We start from the raw sequence: 21,169 nt of genomic DNA on the forward strand, positions 1-21,169 counted from the left end.
GAGAGAAAATTCTCAGTTTTTCCTTATGTGATGCCGAGAAAACTAACTAGAGAGAAGGGGAAGTTAGGAGATCTCTCCCACTCCCATATAACTCCGCATTGGGAGTTGGTTATAATTAATCTATTTAAATTCGTTATTTATTTAATTAATAAATTAAATCAAATTTAATTTATTTAATTAAATAACAATAAATTTATTTAATTTAAAAATAACTTAAATCAAAATTTAATTTATTAAAATAAATCAAATAATTATTAACTAATCAAATTAATCAATAATAATTAAATATCTCATATTTAATTAAATGTGCATTAGAATCACATTCCAATACATCTCTCTCGTAACATATAGTTTTAATTCAATTGATTTAATTAAGTCAAATTTAATTTAATTTAATTTAATTTAATCAAGTAATTAATTAATTCTCCAATTAATTAATCATTGAATCAAATATCACATTTTTAATTTAACCTTATAATTGAATCACATTCAATTATTTTTCTCTCATATTACCCAAGTATTAATGTGACATACATTATATTCTTTTCCTTAGTAAATTTGAACATTTCAAATTAATTTAATTACCTCAATACCCTTTATGAGCTACCAGTGACACTAATGAACCTATATATTAAAAGCTCCAACGATATGAGGTTAATTGGCTAAACTCATTAACTAAGTTAATCAATATTCGTTAACTGTGGGTACACTTCAATATAGACCCACAGTTGCACTCTTCTCACTACAAATATATTTTTATATCCATGGATATTGACCAATAACAGCAAGTTAGTCCTTCACGTATGTTCGTAATACCAGCTAGGTCAAAGCACCGGTTTATCCCTGGGTTACCTCTACATCTTTAAATATCAATGCTTCTCTAATGAACATCCTGTTTGTGGTCCAACCATCAAATAGAAACTCCTCTCGAGCCAGTGAGACGGTAGGACCATTTGTTCAAGTCCCGGAGACACCACTTAAAGGAACACTCATCTTCTTACCCTGAAATTTTGTTCCAACTCCCCACTTGATCTTGTCACCAAAATGGTAGGCTTATTGAGTCGGCGAAATGGCCACTCTCACCCATATAAATCAAAGAATAATCCCTCATGGTCGGAAGTCCATAACTCACTCAGGATTAAGATTAAGTTGCCTAAGTCATCCTAGTGAAATAGAAACTTGGCTAGTCAATGGAGTTACATCTAGTGGTTGGTTTTTCGTGGTTCAGTCTTATGCAAACTCATTGCATAGGATACCTCCACTTGCATGTCTCCTACATGAATGCATTGGATTATTGAATTTTGTATCAAATATAAAGTAGGTCGTATCCATAGTGTCAATAGGATAAGGTACCTAATCTTATCCATATACTATAAACCCTTTAGGCCGTATCTTGAATACTGATCCTTGTATGTCTCCACATACAGTTCAAGACTTATACAACAGACTAAGATGTTAGCTTATTGGATTAGGGATATTTAGGAAAGATAAATACAAGATAAGCAATAACTATTTATTGTAATAAATATTGGTAACACTTTATTAATGATCAGTCAAATGTTACATTTACTATTTACAAGTTTTATGGCATAAAACCCAACAAACTCTCACTGGCACTAAAACTCCAGTTAATGGGATGTATATACAATAAATAATCTAAAGTTAGAAATGTCAAATGTATAATGTACATTACATGAAAAATAAATATATAATACAATAAACTAGAGCATTCTTATATTCATTACACATCTCCCACTTGCCTTAGATTATAATATATACATGTCTCGCAGACCTAAATCTTTAGACGACTCTCAAACACTTTAGCTGAGTTAGCCTTCGTAAATGGATCAACGAAGTTGTGCTCCGAAGTGAGCTTGGTGATGATCACATCTCCTCGTCGCCCAATCTCCCATATCATGTGATACTTCCTCTCTATGTATTTTCCTCATTTGTGGCTGCGAGATTCTTTTGAGCTGGCTACTGCCTCACTGTTGTCACAGTTTAATGTAATGGGCAAGTCCATATTTGAAACAACTTCAAAACTTATAAGGAATTTCTTAAGCCAAACTACTTTCTTAGCTACTTCACAAGCAGCTGCATACTCAGCCTCCACAGTAGAGTCTGCTATGAATACTTGCTTGATGCTTCTCCAAACTATAACTCCACCGTGAAGGGTGAACATTGACCCTGACGTAGATTTCCTAGAATCCTTGTCAGTCTGGAAGTCAGAGTTGGTGTACCCTGTAAAGATTAAATCTTTAGCCCCATACACCAACATGTAGTCTCTCGTTTCTTGTGGATACTTGAGAATTTTCTTAACTTCCGTCCAATGGTCTAACCCTGGATTGGACTGGTACCTATTGACTATTCTTATCACATAATATATGTCAAGCCTAGTGCAAAGCATAACATACATTAAGCTACCCACAGTTGAGGCGTAGGGAATACGTATCATATCTTCAACTTCTTGAGGTGTCTTAGGACACTGTTCCTTAGACAACTGAACCCCATGCCTAAAAGGAAATAAACCCATATAGTATAAAAATCCCACCATATGATAAACATTTATTATTTTGTACATGTGATTTATGGTTTATTTATTTATATAACATAGTGTATGTCATGTAGTATAAAAATCCCACCATATAATAAACATTAATTCATGCATCATATTTAATATAAGTGTTATATTACATATTTGCATGATTTAATTAAGCATACCCATGCATCATATTTAATATAATTGTTATAATATAATTGTCATATAAGAGGTGGGCTTTGTTCGGACTTGAAATGAGGCAGACGAAGGAGGAAACACCGATCATGTACACCATTGGGCAAGTGGGAGATGGCAGAGATCTATCGTATAGGTCGATGCCCAATCATTTAGCTAAAGCTAAGCGATTGTCTCGCAAAAGCTAAGCGATTGTCTCACAAAAGCTAAGCGATTGTCTCACAAAAGCTAAGCGATTGTTTAGCTCAGTGTCTGTCGCCTACAGACACTACACGATCGTTTACTTTGGGCAAGCTATCGTTTAGTAAATACTGCACGATCGTTTAGCTCGTCCAAGCTATCGTTTAGTAAGTCTATATTTACTTGACAACTCCGTGAGATTCTTTTTGCGAGAGAAAATCTCAAAAACAAATTTTTGCCAAAAGTTACTAAAATTAGGAAAACCAATTTTCTTTTATCTCACGGTTACCATGAATCACCAATAACCACCCATTCAATTGATTATTAAAGAAAAAGAATTAATTATTCAATAATTAATATTATTATAAATATAAATGATAACCAACTTATCATACTATATTTATAAAGTTTTAGTATTTCATCTCATTAAACATATAAACCATAGTTCTTTTTCTATTTCATGGTACTTAATGTAAATCTCATTTACATCAATCCTCCACTAGATGTATCTCATACATCATACCGATTATATCATATATAATCAAAATACCTCTTGTCAATTTGAATATTTCAAATCAACACCAAGAACTGATCCTCAACTAAATCCATTGAGCAACCAAGGGGACCTCATGGACCTGTAGATCGAAGCTCCAACGGTACGTGAATAACTGACTAAACTCTTTAATGACGGGATCTACCATCCGTTAACTGCCAGACACTCCATTAAAGACCGACATCTGAACTCTCCTTACCACAGATATATTATGTGTCCATCTTAACCAATCAGCAGCGCGACAACCTTTCACAGATTGCTCGTAAGTACAGTTGGGCCAATAACCATTATGCCCCTGTAGTTACATCTGTCTTCTTAAGTACCACTAATCCCTCTAATGAACATAAGTCATTGTTCTACTATAATTGAGTATTCTCTTCCAAAGAGAAGTTGTGGTCACCATGTTCAAGCCTTGGAATCAGCCCTTAAGGGAGCAATCTTTCTACTTATCCCTACTTCGGGAAAGGAGTGAATTCTATCTTGTGGATTGAGTTCCCAACTCCTAGATCAGACAAGTCCCCAAAAAGGTAGGCATATTGAGTTATCAATCTGGCCACTCTCACCCATACTAATCAAAGGACCACCCTCAAAGGCATGAGTTCCCAAAACACTCAGGATTGAGATGGTGTCACCTATGGTCGTTTAGGTGAGATGCAAGTCTCTAGTATCAACGACGTTATATACAGAGTCTAGTCATCTCGTGGTCCAGGTCTTATACAAACTATTTATATAGGACATCGCCGCTCGCATGTCTCCACATGAATGGTTAGGATTACCATTTGTAATAGTTTACAACACTTGCAAACCTCCACAAAGCGGGTCGTATCTGTAGTGTCACCAAGATTCGGTATCCCATCTTAATCCTTATACTACAGACCTATTTAGGTTATCACTTAAGGCATGATCCACTTGTATATCACATATACATACTTAAGTTCACATAAGATAACCAAGGAGCTTTGCTTATTGGACATGAGTAAATGCCAGAATTAAATAACATTTATTTTATTTATTAAACAATGTATATCTTTACAAAACAACGAGACTCCGGGAGAATTAGGACACTAATCCCAACAGTCCATGCATCATATTATATTATATTTGGTATAATATTTAGTTGTGGATGATGGATGAATGTTATTTATTTTCATTACTTTATTATATAAATGTTATGTATAATGTAATGAAAATAGAGATGCATGATGCATGACACCACTTTAAAAAAATATAATTGTTATATTTTTAAAGTATGCCATTAGATGCATATATAGGTTTTAATTTTTTCATTAAACTTTGTAAATATTATAAGTTAGTGAAATTAGAATTAAAATCTATATTCAAGAATTACATGCAAACATAGGTTAAATTAATTTCAAATAGTTCAAAATTGATTTCACATAGACCTATGTTAATAATATTTCTACTGAGATTAGAAATAGGTTTAATCTTTTAATTCTCTTTTAGGGTTAAATTGGATTAGATAAAATATTAAATTTATAATATAATTGTCTATAAGGGACCTTTATCTTAGGAAGGTTTTGTCTAGGTTGGGGTATTTAGGTTGATGAAAATGGAAGACCCCTACTTAGGAACCGACCTAGAAGGTGAATTAGACAATTATATTATAAGCATGCAATGAACGATTAAGGTTTACTAAAATGTTTAGTAAACAAGAATCAATATTGTTAAATATCCGTTTATTAACCAGATTTTTCTAAGTAAATGAAACACTAGGTTTAAAACACTTAGTGGGAAGAAAAATTTATATATGATATTTCAATTTTCTTTCACGTTTCTCCCTAAAAGTTCACACCGTGAGATCTATGTTCAGCTGCGAGGCACCTTTGCTTGTATCTCCCTAAGGATGGTATTTGCAAGGTTAATAACAAGGTGAGTGGAGACTTTGTAGTAAGTGGGAGAGGGACGTGTCTCAATACATCCCATGGTCTCCTTCATTGATTCAGTATAAAGTTTCATGCTCGGCCTTCAGACACCTTTGCTTGTGTCCTCGTACGGATGACATTTGCATGAAATTTTACACTAACTCCAGAAATGGATAGGAATTCTTCAATTTTTGCCCTAATCGATTTTTCCCTACGGTTCGTTTATTGGGGCGGAACCCTAGAGTCTAAATTGAAGACTTACACTTACAAGAAATTATTAAGTTAATGATTTATGGACCGAACAATGATGACTATTGGTTGTAGGAATAAGAGTTATTTTGGTATAATGATTAGTTAATATTGTCTTAATTCAATGAAGGGATAACTGATCACCCCACAAGGGTTTTTATGCTGACACACTGAAACATCATTATAAAATAGATGTCACATAGGGTACATTAGATATTTTGCTAAATTGATTGGCTTTTTCTATGAATAATGCCTTAATAACTAATATAAATAATTTGTATGTTGCAGCAATTCGCAAACTGACCAGCGTTACATTGAATTTGCTAAGTGTTGACAAACTAAACGACACTAATTATACTAGTTGGAAGAATACTATAAACATTATGCTAATTATCGATGACTTTAGATTTGCCCTTGTTGATGAATGTCCTCTATTGGGCTTTATGTCTTAAAACTCATTGTTTGTAAACAATAAACTTATTCTGTAAAGTTGTTATTGAAGTTTTGATTCAATAAAGTTGTTATTGAATATATGAATGGCTTATTTTGTTTCAAAAATAAATCCAATAAACTAAAAGATCCATGACTAGTGCATGAGTACTTGAGCTTTATGTGGAAACATAAGAGTGGACCATGTTTGAGCAAATAGTCAAAATAATCTATAATACACAAATAATTTGGATGCCTTATTCTGGTAACACTATCGGATGCGACCCACTCTGTAGTTTTTATAATGAGTTGTAAACTGCTACAAACAAGGTGGTTCTGATTCATTCATATGGTTACATGAGAAGTGGGGGCATCTTGTGCAATGAGTTTGCATAAGATCCGACCAAGAAATAAGTCACTCTTACTTTATAATGTTGTTTATTGTTTAAGACTGACTATTTCATAGCGATGGCCTAGGTAACTTGACTTTAATCCTGAGCTAACTATGAACTCCTGTTTATTCGAGATTATCCTTAAATTTGTATAGGTGAGGGTTGACTCAACAATGCCGACTCAAGAAACCTCTCATTTCAGGGGTAAGACTAGGTAGATAGCTGGGGACATACAAAATTCACTCCTACCCATTTTCAGGGATAGTAGAAATGTTGTTCTCTTAAGTGTTGACTTCGGGTCTTGATCAAGAGGCCCCACCTTTTCATTGGCCCGAGAGGGATTCTGTTTATTGATTGGATCACAAACAAATTGTTCATTAGAGGATTAGTGGAACTTAAAAAGCAAGAGGTAATCTCGGGGGTAAAACAACTATTGACCCAACCGTTATTATGAACAACCTATGAATGGTTAACTTACTAATCATGGTTATATTGAGTTGACACAATATATCTGCAATGAGAGGAGTGCAACTATTAGGCTTTAATGGAGTGACCAAGTACTTAACGAATGGGGGTTAATTCGGTGTAAGGAGTTTAGCCAATTAATCACGTATCATTGGAGCCCATAGGTCTATTAGGTCCCCCTATTAACTCACAAACGGAACTAGCCTTAGAATAACGTGATAAGTTAATTTGAAATGTTCAAATTTGAATTAAGGAAATTAATAATTATATTTGATATAATTACACGTCTAATTATGAAATTAAACGAAATTGGAGAATCGATTAATATTTAAATATGATTTGAAATATTAATTTTATGAATAGAAATTCATGGTGGTGGAATTTGTGTTAAGTTAATTTAAATTTGATATTAAATTAATAGAATTAATTAAATTATTTAATTAGTTATTAATTTTAGAAAAATTAATTAATTGAATTGTTTTTTTTATAAAATTAATAAATTAAAACTAAAAATTGGGATTTTTTTTTGGAAATGCTTTTCAGAATTAAAGAAAAGTGCTGATTTTTCAAAATCCCCAAATGTGGGATTTTCCCACTTTGAAGACCTAGCACCTTAGTTATCATCCAACATTAAATTCCACCTCACATCTCAAGAAGGAGGAGTGTGTTGTTGATGCAATTTGATTGCATGTTATTCCTACATAAAACACATTTTATCTCAATTGAATTGAGGCATGCAAATGGGTGATTTTTGCTGAAAATCTTAGAAGAAAGAGTCCTTCATTTTTCAGAAAACCAGTCTCCTTCTTCCTCTTAATTCCTTAAAATTCTAGCTTGTTTTGTATCCCACAACTCAATCTAAGGCTCCTGGAGAATAGTAGGGAAGCTCAAAGTGGTGGTTCACAACCAGAAGAGGGGATAATTGCAGTTGAATTTCATTGAAGAAGAAGATCTTCAAAGGTATATATGAAACTCTTTTTTCATTTGATAAGCATGTTGACTTTAAAGCTAAAATTGATGAGTTAGAATGCTTAACGATTTTACTTTCTTTCGCTAAATGCTTATAGAAACTAACAATTGGTATCAGTGCATGATTTAAGCATTTAATTTATGTTAATTTTAGCTTTGTGGGTGTTTTTCATGACGTGTATGAAAATGGTGAATTGATATGGTTTTTCTAAGTTTTGGCATCTTTTTCTATTCAATTATGTTGTAATTCTTGTAATTGGCTCTTGATTGATGAGTCTTAATGTGTGTTTAAGCGTCTGTAATTCAATTGGAGACATTAAAGTTGAAATTAGTTTGTAATTGAAGAAAGAAGTGAAAAAGGTCAGCAGTAGAAATCAGCAACAGTAGCCACTGCCAGGTAGCATTTCAACGCCTCCCTCAGAGCATTGCAACACTGCTCATCTGAACCCGTGGCGTCACAATGCTGGGGTAAGAGCGTTGCAACGCTGCTCATTCCAGCCCAGAACGAGCACGTGAATTGGAACAGGTAGTCCAAGCAAACCGTTCCATTCGATTCGAGTCTGGGAGATCCGGTTCGACCAGTTGGGGTTTGGTTTAGCCACTTTTGAAGCTTTGAAGGTCTTGTTCGAGCGGTTCGGGTCCGGTTCGAGTCAGATTGTGCTGTCCATAAACACCTAGACTTAGGTTGTTTAATTAGCCGGAATAAACCTAAGTAAAAGTGTATCCAAGCAAATTTTAGAACACTTCAGTGGAGGTTTAATAGCATATATAATATGTTGTTAGATCACTTCAGCAGGAATTTAATAACATATATGATATATTGTTAGAACACTTCAGTAGAAGATTAATAACATATACGATATGTTATTTTTAGCTTTCGTGTAACTAAGAGTTCACATTGAGATTTATGCGATGCTTCGTGTCACCCTAGAAGTGACCTCCATTCGGAAAGTGATTGCATGAATCGAGATTAAGGTGAATATGGGAATTTGTTCATAGTAAAATCAAATATATGATATATTGATTTTAATTCCCACATCCTTAAAGAGTCCACACCGTGAGGTTCATGCAATGCTTCGTATCGATTATACCTTGACTACTCCATTCAGAAAGTGTTTGCATGAATCAATATCAAGGTGAATAAGGGGAAATTGTTCATTGTAAAATTGAATATATGATATATTGATTTCAACTCTCACGTCCCTAGAAAGTTTACACCGAGAGATCTGTGCATCGCTTCGTGTCGATTATACCTCGACCGTTCCATTTGGAAAGTATTTGCATAGGGTCAAGATCAAGGTGAATGGGGGAAATAGTTCATAGTAAGTGGGTGAAGGATATGTGTCAACGAGTCCTGTAGTCTCTTCCATTGGTTTGGATCGTGAGATTTCTATGTTGCACCTATTGGTTAGCTTTAAGCAGCCCTTGCTAGTCGTTTAACGACATCTATCCCCTCGGAGGGTTATAACATAGGATTCAGAACAACTCAAGCTCCAGAAATGGATAAGATTTCTTAGGTCCATTCCCAACCTTGACTCTCCAATTCAGTAGCATCGTTGGAGCCGAGCTCTGAGGTTTTAAAATGGAGGGTTACACTTACAGAATTACTAAGTGTTAGTAGTTTCTGACCGAAAATACTAACTAAATGACTATAGGAATAAGAGTTATTCTGGAGATTGTATATAGTCAAGAGTGTCTTGCTTAAGTGAAGGAGTATTTGACTGCCCATCGGTAGCACTTATTCTGACTCACTATAGTGTCATTGTAAAAAATAATGAAATTTGGGTACACTATTACTTTGCTAAAACATCATTGAGTTTAAAATAAATTCACTAATAAATAATTTTTTTATATTTTTACAATGACTAGTTCTATAATATAACTGTTGGCTTCAGATGAATTAAATGGGGACAATTATGCTACATGGAAATCAAATTTGAACACAATACTGGTGATAAACGATTTATGGTTTTTTTTTACAGAGGAGTGTCCTCCTATCCCTAGCTCAAATGCAAACTGAACTGTTCGGGAAGCATACGGAAAATGGACGAAGGCAAATGAGAAAGCCCGTGCCTACATTCTTGCTAGCATATCTGATGTTTTGGCTAAGAAACATGAAAACATGTATATTGCCAAAGAGATTATGGATTCTCTATGTGGAATATTTGGACAAGTGTGCTTCTCCCTGAGGTATGATGTAATCAAATATCTTTACAACTGCCGAATGAAATAAGTGGCCTCTGTTAGAGAACATGTCTTGGACATGGTGGTCCATTTCAATGTGGCAGAGGTAAATTGAGTTGTCGTAGATGAAAAGAGCCAAGTCAGTTTTATTTTAGAGTCTCTTCTGAAGTGCTTCTTGCAATTGCGCACTAACGCATTAATGAACAAGATAGAATACAACCTAACTAAACTTCTCAATGAGCTATAGGCTATTCAGTCCATTTTAAGAACAAAAAGACAAGAAGCAAAGGTAAATGTTGCCGCTGCTGAGGGAACAACCTCTTTACTATCTTTTGAAAAGTCCATTTTAAGGGAACAACCTCTCTACTATCTCTGAAAACAGGTAGGAGTGAATTTTTTCTTGCATCCTATGTCCCCAACTATCTACCCGGTCGTACCCTTGAAATGGTAGGTTTATTGAGCTGGCGCTGTTGAGCCAACTCTCACCTATGAAAATCTAAGGATAATTTCATATAAACAGGAGCTCATAGTTAGCTCAGGATTAAGGTTAAGTTACCTACATCATCGCTTTGAAATAGACAGTCTTAAACAGTAAACGACGTTATAAAATAAGAGTGACTTATTTCTTGGTCCAATCTTATGCAAACTCATTGCACAAGACACCCCCACTCCTCATGTCATCACATGAACAAATCAGGATCACTTCGTTTGTAGCCCTTTATAACTCCTTGTAACAACTACAGAATGGGCCTAATCTGATAATGTTACCAGATTAAGGCACCCAACCTTATTCATATACTATAGACCGTTTTTGGCTATTTATTCAAACTTGATCCATTTTTATGTCTCCACATAAAGTTCAAGTATTCATATAATCATCGTGGATCTTAGTTTATTAGATTTAGACTTTACAAATGCAATTTACAAAATTCAATAACAACTTTATTGAATAAATTTCGAATGCTTTTAAGACATTTAACTCAAAAAACTCCCACTAGGACTAAAACTTCAGTGGATAAATATATACAAATATATACAATGTTGAGTTCAAAGAGAGAATAAATACAATAAACTAGGGCATCAGAAACTCATTAATTCTCCCACTTTCCCTAGTTCTAAGTATCTCGTAGTCCTAGTTCTACTAGGTGACCTCGAATACTTTAGCCAAAAGGGCCTTTATAAAAGGATAAGCCAAGTTATCTTGTGAGGCTATCTACGTGACGATCATGTCTCCTCTTTGTACAATCTCCCCGATGAGATAGTACTTGCACTCGATATGCTTTCCACGTTTATGGCTTCTAGGTTTCCTTGATTTTGCAACCGCTCCACTGTTATCACAATATAGGGTGATCGACATGTGCATATTTGGAACTACTTCCATATCAATCAGGAACTTTATGAGTCTACTTCTTTTGCTACTTCATTTATAGCTACATACTTAGCTTCCATTGTAGAGTCAACAATTCAACTTTGCTTGATACTCCTCCATACTTCTTCTCCATTTAGAGTGAATATTGACCCCAAAGTTGATTTCCTTGAATTAGTATCGGTCTGGAAGTCAGAATCAATGAATTTTGTAAGCATCAAATCCTTAGCTTCATACACGAGCACACAGTTTCTCGTTCTCCGAAGATACTTGAGGATGTTCTTAACGATAGTCCAATGATCATATCCTGGATTGGATTGAAATTTGCTGACAATTCCAATTGTATAGCATATGTCAAGACGAGTACACAATGTTGCATATATTGGGCTTCTACTGCTGATGCATATAGAGTTCATTTCATAACCTCAACCTCTTGAGGTGACTTAGGACTTTTTTCCTTAAACAGATAAATTCCATGTCTGAAAGGTAAAATTTCTTTCTTGGAATTTTGCATTTTATATCTAGACAACATCTTGTCGATATGAGATGTGTGAGATAATGCTGAAGTTTTGTTTTTGCGGTTCCGAATTATTTGGATCCTAAGAACATACTACGCTTCTCCCAAATCTTTCATTTGGAATTGCGTAGCAAGCCATCTCTTGACGTCAACAAAAATTTTTACATCATTTCCTATAAGTAGAATATCATGAACATAAAAAATCAGAAAAACGACAATACTGTTAACGATTTTCTTGTAAACACAAGGTTTGTCAACATTTTTTTCAATACCATAAGATATGATCGCAGTGTCAAATCTCATTTTCCAGGAACGAGATGCTTGTTTCAACCCATAATTGGATGTATTAAGCTTGCAAACTTTTTGGTCTCGACTCTGTTCTATAAATCTTTCTGGTTAAGACAAATAGATACTCTCTTGAAGATAGCCATTTAGAAAAGTTGTCTTGACATCCATTTGTCAGATTTAATAATCATAAAATGCAGCAATGGACAAGAGTATTCTAATAATCTTTATCATGGCAACTGGTGAGAAGGGTTTCGTCATAGTCTATCACCTCCCTTCCAGTAAACCCTTTTGCCATAAGCCTAGCTTTGTAGGTCTGTACCTTACTAGCTTGGTCTCGTTTTCTCTTGTAGGTCCACTTGCAACTGATGGATTTTACCCCTTCTGGTTGATCTCCAAGATTCCAGACTAAATTGAAGTACATTGACACTATTTCAAGGTTCATGTCTTTAATCCATTGGTTTTTATCCACATCTTCCATTGTTTGTTTGAAAATTAATGTATCCTTTAAGCTATCATCTGTTATGATGAATTGAGTTTCAGTTAAACCCATGTACCAGTCAGATTGTTGCACAATCCTCCCACTACGTCGAGACACTCTTAACTCCTGAAAATGGTGTAAAGTACCAGTTCCATCAACTAGGTTCCATCAACAACTCTAGTTGATGGACTTGTTCGATCAACAATCCTTATTGATGCAATTGACGTTTCTTTGGTCATTTCATCTATTACTAGTTTACAACGAGGTTGATGATTTTTAATGTGGTTTTCCTCTAGGAAAGTTGCATTTGTCGACACAGATACTTTATCTTCCTAAGGAAAATAAAAGAAACCACCTTTTGTCTCATTGGGATAGTCTACAAATAGACATATTTTTTAACGGCATTCCAGCTTCTTTGGATTTTGCACCAACACATGAACTGGGCATCCCTAAATTTTGAAGTGATGTAAACTACCTTTACATCCTCTCCATAACTCGTAAGGTTTTTCTGAAGCACTTTTTGAGGGAACTATGTTCAATATATACATCGTAGTCCCTACTGCATGACCCCAAAAAGAACTTGACAACTGAGCATAACTCATCTAGAACGAACCATGTCCAATAAAGTTCTATTTCTCCTTTCTACAACACCATTTTGTTGAGGTGTGCCAGGTACTATGAGTTCTGACTGAATTCTATGTTCTATCAAATACCCTTGAATTTTAAGTCCATGTACTCACCACCTCGATCTGATCTCAACCTCTACTTTATATTCCTTGAACTTTTCAAGTGTATCAGATTTATGATGCATGAGGTAAATGTACCATACCTTGAATAATCATCGATGAAGCTGATGAAATAATCATACCCTCCTCTAGCTTTAACATTCATCGGACCACAAAAATCTGAATGTACTAGCTTCAAGGGTTCTTTGACTCTAAGACCTTTTCCAGAAAAAGATCTTTTAAACATTTTACCCTCAAGACAAGATTCACATAGCGGTAATGAACTGTCTTCTAACTTATTTAGATGATCGTTCTTAACCAATCTCTCAATCCCATTGAGAATGATGTGACCAAGTCTTAAGATCCAAAGATAGGCATTTGAAGAAATTTTTCATTTCTTATTTTGAGTCCCAGCTATTTTAAACATCTCTATGTTCAAAACGACATTTACCTCAGTCGGTTTTAACATGTACAAGTTATGTTCTAGTTTTGCAGAACAAATTTTGATGTCTTTTGAAGTAATGAACACTTCATTATTTTCAAAAGAAACTTTGTAATTTTGTTCCAGTAAACGTGAGACAGATATTAAATTCCTTTTCATAGAAGGAATGTAATAAACATTTTCAAGTAAAATGTATTTATCTCCTATAAATAACTTCATATCTCCCATTGCTTTAGTTGAAATAACCTCCCCAATCCCTACTTTAAAGGTTGCTTCCCCTTTTGTTAATTGTCTCTAGGAACTTGTTTCCTAAAAGAAGATATAGATATGATTAGCGACACCTGAATCTATTATTCAGGTCTTCTTATTTTTTTTCCACTAAGCATGTTTCGATGACAAGTAAATCGTATATACTATATTGTTCAATTTTTGCATTCTCATCTATATAGTTCAAAACTTTAGATGAAATGGGAGATAGAGAACATTCTTCTGTTAAAACTAGTTTTGAATCACATTTTTCTAGTAATTTGCATGTTGAATTGATATTACCGTTAACTAATGCAGAAGCGAGTATTCTAGAAGAATTCGACATGCTGAAATTTGAAACAAATTCTTATTAGTGAATTTCAACTAAATCCAGATCAAGTTTTAGCAAAAAGTAATAGTGTACCCATAATCATTACTTTTGCAACAATACTATAGTGAGTCAAAATAAGTGCTACCGAGGGGCAGTCAAATATTCCTTCACTAAAGCAAAACATTCTTGACTGAATATTGTCTCCAAAATAACTCCTATTCCAATAGTCATTTAGTTATCGTTTTTGGTCAGAAACTACTAACACTTAGTAATTCTATAAGATTTACCCTCCATTTTCAAACTTCAGAGGTCGGCCCCAACGATACTACCGAATTGGAGAGTCAAGGTTGGGAATGGACCTAAGAAATTCTACCATTTTGGAGTTTGAGTTGTTTTGAATCCTATGTTACAACCTCCGAGGGGATAATCGTTGTTAAACGACTATCAAGGGTCGCCTGAAGCTAACCAACAGACACAACATAGGAATTTCACGGTCCAAACCAAACGGAAGAGATTGCAGGATATGTTGACACATTTATTCACCCGCTTACTACAAACACTTTCCAAATGGAGGTCACTTTCAAGGTGACACGAAGTATTGCACGGATCTCACGATGTGAACTCTTGAGGGACATGAGAGTTAAGAACAACATATCTTATATGTTATTAATCACCCACTGAAGTGTTCTAACATTTGTTTGGGTATATATTTACTCAGGTTTGTTCCGGCTAATTAAAAAAATTAAGTCTAGGGGTTTATCCAAGTATAACGACTATATTTGGATTTAACCTACGATGTCTAAGTGATAAACTAGTTTTAAAACCTTACACTGCTCACGTGTGCTTATAAAATCGGTTAACAACGCTCAATTATTCAGCCATAATCCTCATGTAGGAGGTGTTCCATAGACCATCAACTTAAATACCCTCAGCCTTACGAAGGATTACATACCGGTTGTGTTTGTAGCCGAAGTTTTATAAGATAACGACCTATTTTAACTATCAAAACAAGTGGTTAACTACGTGAGCATGCAACTTATCTTTGTTATGGATTTTAAATATCTAACCCAATTTTATAACAACTTATAAAACTTTAGACATGCATTGCATTCATAACAAATATTAGATATCTCATGATTTAATATATCACTCATATTAAAACAATTGAAACCCTAAACATGCATACTACATATTATAACACCTTATAACATACTTTCAATGCATGTAACATGCTTCCTATGGTTGGATTTTAAATCTACATGGCATACTATATGCACATACAATATTTATTTAATTATAACATAAATCACCTGCATAAATAATTAAACACTAACTAATATGGTTGAGCTTTGGCATTTTCAAGCAAATAAAGGTCTAAATAAATACATAAAACAATAAAATTTTGCTCCAAAACACTTTTGGACCGCTCTAATCACCCCGAACAGACTCAAACCTCTTGAACCGGACCTCCAATGCTCAAAATTGGGGTGAACAAAGCTTAATCAGGTCGAATCGTTTCTCTTTGACCTAAATCAGCTGGACTGGTTCACTTGGACCGTCGATTTGGGCTCGCGCATGCATATTGGGCTGGGATGAACAGTATCGCAACGTTGCATCCCAGCGTTGCAATGCCATGGGATGTTTTTCATGATTTTGGGATAAAACGAAGAACAACGTCGTGATGCTTCAAGCACAGCATCATGACGTTGCAAGGTACTGGCTGAAACTTCAGTTTTCTGCTGTTGATCTCCGTTGCTTCTTTCTTTAATTACATCTTAATTTCAACTCTAATGACTAAAATTGAATGACAAACTCTTAAGCACACATTAAGGACTATTAATCAAGAGCCAATTACTAGAATTACAACATAATTAAAGAGAATTTAATGGCAAAACTAAAAAAGAAAAACCATATCAGTTCACCATTTTCATACAACTTATGAAAAACACCCACCAAGCCAAAATTAACTCGATCGAATTCCTAAATGATGCTTTGATACCAATTATTAGTTTAAAGAAACACACAGCGGAAGAAAACAGGATCATTAAGTATTCTAATTCTTCAATTTTGGCTTCAAATTAAGCATGCTCATAGGATATCAAGAGGGTTTCGAACATACCTTTGAAAAAGATTTAGCTGCAATCTTCTCCAATTCTTGTCGTGGACTACCACTAGAGCTTTCTTACTATCCTCTGAGAGCCTTGAATTGTGGGACTCAAAACAAGCTAAAATTAGGGAAAAAGAGGAGAGGTTCACTGGTTCATCACAATTGAAGACCTTCTTTAACCTTCAGACATCTTCAACAATATAATATAAATTGCAGGACCATTTCCACTCAAATCTGAGTGATTTATACTCAGAATTCATGCAAGAACTCATTGCCTGAAGTAATTCTAGCTCCTACTTCAATTTGAGCTATAATTTGGGAGTTGAATCATGAGTAAGGTAGTTGCTTGTTAGTGGGAAAATCCCACATTTGAGATTTTTCAAAAATTGAATTAAACTTCATTTTTTTTTTATCAAATTAATGTTAAATTTATATCAATTTTTAATTTCAAAAATGACAAATCAATTTAATTTGAATTTTCTTAAAATTCAATTTTAATTTAATTTTTCAAAAATTAAATTAAACAAAAATTGATTTTAATTAATTAAAAAAATTAATTAATTCTATTAATTTAATATCAAATATTAAATTAATTTATTACTAATTCCACCACCATGAATCCCTATTCATGAAATTAATAGTTAAATCATATTTAAATATTCATCGATTCTCCAATTTCATTTAATTCCATAATTAAACGTGTAATTATATCATATATAATTACTAATTCCCTTAATTCAAATTTGAATGATTCAAATTAACTTATTATGCTATTCTAAGACTTATTCGGTTTGTGAACTAGTAGGGGGACCTAATGAACCTACATATTATGGATTCCAACGATCCGAGATTAATTGGCTAAACTTTTTACACCGAATTAACCCCTAATTCGTTAACTACCGAGTCATTCCACTAAAGCCAAGTAGTTGCACTTCCCTCACTGTCGATATATTGTGTCCACTCGGTATAATCATGATTAGTAAGTTAACCCTTTATAGGTTGTTCGTAATAACGGCTGGGTCAAATGGTTGTTTTACCCCTGAGATTACCTCTTGTTCCTTAAGTCCCATTGATCCTCTAATGAACAATTGGTTTTTGATCCAATCATTAAACCGAGTCCCTCTCGGGTCTATGAGAGGGTGGGGCCCCTTATTCAAGACCCAAAGTCAACAGTTAAGGAAACAACCTCTCTACTATTCCTGAAAGCGGGTAGGAGTGAATTCCTTATTGCACCCTATATCCCCAGCTGTCTACCTGGTCTTACCCTTGAAATAGGAGGCTTATTGAGCCAGCGCTATTGAGCCTATGAGGTTTTATGTCCTAAAACTCGTAGTTTGTAAAATGATGAACATTTTCTATAATCAATATACTTATTATTGATTTCATAAATTGTATGAAAGTCTAAATCCAATAAACTAAGACCCATGACTATTTCATGAGTACTTGAACGTTATGTGGAGACATAAGAGTGGATCATGTTCGAGTAAATAGTCAAAATGATCTATGGTACATGAATAAAGTTGGGTACCTTATCCTGGTAACACCATTGGATGCGACCTACTCTGTAGTTGTTACAAAGAGTTGTAAAGTGCTACATACGATGTGATCCTAATTCGTACATGTTATGACATGAGGAGTGGGGGCGTCCTATGCAATGAGTTTGTATAAGATTGGACCAAGAAATAAGCCACTTTTACTTTATAATGCTATTTACTATATAAGATTGACTATTTCACCTAGATGACCTAGGTAACTGGATCTTAATCCTGAGCAAACTATGAACTTCTGTTTATTCGAGATTACCCCTAAATTTGCATCGGTGAGGGTTTAGCTCAATAGTGCCAACTCAATAAGACTCCCATTTCAGGGGTAAGACCTAATAGATAGCTGGGGACATAGGGTGCAAGAAAGAGTTCACGCCTACCCGATTTAGGGATAGGAGAAAGGTTGTTCTGACAAGTACTGAATCCAGGTCTTGAACAAGGGGCCCCACCGTTTCACTGGGTTGAGAGAGTTTGGTTTAGTGATTGGACCACAAACCAGTTATTCATTAGAAGATTGGTAGGAACTTGAGGAATAAGACGTAATCTCGGGGGTAAAACAAATATTTGACCCAGCCGTTATTACGAACAACCTGTGAAGGGTCGACGTGCTGATTATGGTTCAATCATGCGGACATAATATGTGAGGAGAGTGCAACTATGGGCTTTAGTGGAGTGACCCATTAGTTAACGAATGAGGATTAATTTGGTCTAATGAGTTTAACCAATTAATCTCGGATCGTTGGAGTCCATGATCTGTAGGTCTGCGAGGTCCCCCTACTAGCTCTAGAATAGCGTGATAAGTTAATTTGAAACGTTCAAATTAGAATTAAGGGAACTAGTAATTATATGAGACATAGTTACGTATTTAATTTTAAAATTAAACGAAATAGGAGAATTTATATTTAAATATGATTTAAATATATAAAGATGGATGTGTGTAAAAATTAATTTAATATTTGATATTAAATTAATTAAGTTTTATTTAAAAACTAATTTATGAAATTAATTTTATTTTTAAGTTTTAAAATCAAAATGGATTTTGTAAATATAAAATTTTGATTTTGTGATAAAATTAGAAAATTAAAAAATAAACACAAAATGGAAAAACCACGTTTTCCATTATCCATCTTTTACTTGCTCACACAAAAGCCATCAACATTGTCTTGTGTTACTCCAAGCATGAGCTGCAACTCATGCAACTCTCTCCCTTGCATGTTGATCTTCAATATATTTAAGAGTTTGGAGTGAATTTCGGACATGCAATCAAGAGATAATTTTAGAGAAAATTCGTATTGAAGAAAGGGTTCTACAATAAGATTGCTGCTGTGAACAATTCTCCTTCATCCCTTGATTCAAGCTTGTTTGAGTTCCACAACTCAATCTGGAGCACTAAGAGAATATTGGGAAAGATCTTGAGGTGGTCTGCAACAAGATTCGGAGAAGATTGCAGCTGGAGAATTAGCTTTGAAGAGGTTCTACAAGAGGTATGTCATGAAACTCACTTGTTTTCTGCAAGAGCATGCTTTATATTTTGTCAAAATTAAGGAATTAGAGTGCTTAAATGATCCTTATTGCTTCCGCTGTTGCGAATACATTCCTACAGAGCCAACCCTCACCTATGCAAATCTAAGGATAATCCCGAATAAACAAGAGTTCATAGTTAGCTCAGGATTAAGGTTAAGTTACCTAGGTCATCACTTTGAAATAGTCAGTCTCAAAGAGTAAACAACATTATAAAGTAAGAGTGACTTATTTCTTGATCCGATCTTATGCAAACTTATTGCACAAGAGGCCCCCACTCCTTATGTCACCACATGAACGAATCAAGATCACTTCGTTTGTAGTATTTTACAACTCCTTGTAACAACTAAAAAGTGGGTCGCATATGATAGTATTACCAGAATAAGGCACCCAACTTTGTAACAACTACATATCCATCTTTATGCGGCCTACTCCATAGTTGTTACAATGAGTTGTAAAGTGCTAGAAACGAAGTGATCCTGAGTTGTTCATGTGGTGACATGAGAAGTGGGGGCATCCTGTTCAATGAGTTTGCATAAGATCAGACCAAGAAATAAGTCACTTTTACTTTTTAACGTTGTTTACTGTTTAAGACTGACTATTTCATAGTGATGACATAGGTAACTTAACTTTAATCCTGGGCTAACTATGAACTCTTGTTTATTCGAGATTATCCTTAGATTTGCATAGGTGAGGGTTGGCTCAACAAACCTCCCATTTTAGGGGTAAGATTGGGTAGATAACTGGAGACATAGGGTGCAAGATGGAATTACTCCTACCCTCTTTTAGGGATAGTAGAGAGATTGATCCTTTAGTGCTTAATCCGGGTCTTAAATAAGGGGCTCCACCCTCCATTGGCCCGAGAGGGATTCTGTTTGTTGATTGGAGCATAAACAAATTGTCCATTAGAGAATCAGTGGAATTTAAGAAACAAGAGGTAATCTCAAGCGTAAAACAGCTATTGACCCGGTCGTTATTACACATAACCTGTGAAGGGTTAATTTACTAATCATGGTTATATCGAGTGGACATAATATATCTACAGTGAAGGGAGTACAACTACTAAGTTTTAATGGAGTGACCCGGTAGTTAACGAATTGGGGTTAATTCGGTGTAACTATAGCCAATTAATCTCAGATCATTGGAGCCATGATCTGTAGATCCGTTAGGTCCCCTTACTAGCTCACAAACAGAATTAGTCTTAGAATAGCGTGATAAATTAATTTGAAATGTTCAAATTTGAATTAAGGGCATTAGTAATTATATTTGATATAATTGCACATCTAATTATAGAATTAAGCGAAATTGGAGAATCGATTAATATTTAAATATGATTAAAAATATTAATTTTATGAATAGGAATTCATGGTGGTGGAATTGGTGTTAAGTTAGTTTAATATTTGATATTAAATTAATGGAGTTAATTAAAATTTTTAACTAATTATTGATTTTAGAAAAATTAATTTTTGGTAAAATTAATAAATTGCAGTGTAATTATAAAATTAAAACTTAAAGTTGGGTTTTGATTTTGGAAATATTTTTCAAAATTAAAGAAAAATGCCGATT

At 34.3% G+C, this 21,169-nt stretch overlaps 1 pseudogene; it reads right to left on the reverse strand.

Moving 5' to 3' along the window:
• Positions 1–1,945: 1,945 nt before the first annotated feature.
• On the reverse strand, positions 1,946–2,533 carry LOC150036229 (secreted RxLR effector protein 161 pseudogene; annotated as a pseudogene).
• Between the last annotated feature and the right edge of the window lie 18,636 nt (positions 2,534–21,169).

This window comes from Benincasa hispida, chromosome 5, assembly GCF_027475165.1.
Source record: "Benincasa hispida cultivar pf3 chromosome 5, pf3_genome.v1.1, whole genome shotgun sequence".
Classification (NCBI taxonomy): Eukaryota; Viridiplantae; Streptophyta; class Magnoliopsida; order Cucurbitales; family Cucurbitaceae; genus Benincasa; species Benincasa hispida.